We start from the raw sequence: 539 nt of genomic DNA on the forward strand, positions 1-539 counted from the left end.
ACGAATGGCACCAAACGAAATGACGGCAGCAGCAGCCCTGCGTTACTGCGTGTTCCACTCCTGCTGCTGCTGCTCTCTGTGCTCAGCTGCATGGCCGTGTGCTGAGCACTGTGCTGGGGTCCTTCCAGAGAGTGTTGCTAATTACTTGTTTACGGTTAATAATAATAATAATGATAATAATATAATTGCTACTGTTTTTTTTGTATACTGAACACCGAGAAAATTAATCCCGATGACACCCAGTGTGCCAGGGTACATCAACTTGTGTGGAAATACCTAGTCTCTTTTCATTTTTATACTTGTGAGCAGAGTATTGTTGTGCACCTTGTGGTGTCTCTCACTCTGCAATTGTGTGATTCTGGTAAATTATATCTCTTTTCTTTTTTATATGCTTTTACATTATATTCGAATGAGGTAACGTTACAGTTTGTTTGTTTGTTCCTCTGGGGACACTGCAAATTGTAAATTGGACAGGGAGAAATCAACACATGGAGAGAGGTTTATACATTATCCGTTATTATTGCTGTTTTTGTGTGTGT

This window comes from Trypanosoma theileri (genome assembly GCF_002087225.1).
Source record: "Trypanosoma theileri isolate Edinburgh chromosome Unknown TM35_Tth_2_V1, whole genome shotgun sequence".
Classification (NCBI taxonomy): Eukaryota; Euglenozoa; class Kinetoplastea; order Trypanosomatida; family Trypanosomatidae; genus Trypanosoma; species Trypanosoma theileri.